We start from the raw sequence: 242 nt of genomic DNA, 5'->3' as shown, positions 1-242 counted from the left end.
GACATTATGATTGATATAAAGTTTTCACCCCATCCATGATGGCTACATCCAAGTGAAAAACATTCTACTTCAGGTAGTAGGTACATAGTAGATATAACAGCAACTGTACCCTCCCATGGACCTACATATGAGGCACATGTAGCAGGTAATTACAGAGTGTAATCCAAGAACAGAAGTGTCTTACATATATGATGGCCAGCTATGGCCAATGTTCTGCATGTCTCATTTGTGAGACATCCATC

At 40.1% G+C, this 242-nt stretch overlaps 1 protein-coding gene across 1 annotated transcript in view; it reads left to right on the top strand.

The window, feature by feature from the left end:
• LOC119587757 (E3 ubiquitin-protein ligase Nedd-4-like) overlaps positions 1 to 242 on the top strand; it is a gene marked incomplete in the record, with an annotated part of 51583 nt that overhangs the window by 8005 nt on the left and 43336 nt on the right.

The sequence above is a fragment of the Penaeus monodon genome, chromosome 23 (assembly GCF_015228065.2).
Source record: "Penaeus monodon isolate SGIC_2016 chromosome 23, NSTDA_Pmon_1, whole genome shotgun sequence".
Taxonomy (NCBI): Eukaryota; Metazoa; Arthropoda; class Malacostraca; order Decapoda; family Penaeidae; genus Penaeus; species Penaeus monodon.
The sequence above is the reverse complement of the archived record's forward strand: the minus strand, read 5'-3'. Positions and strand labels throughout refer to the sequence as shown.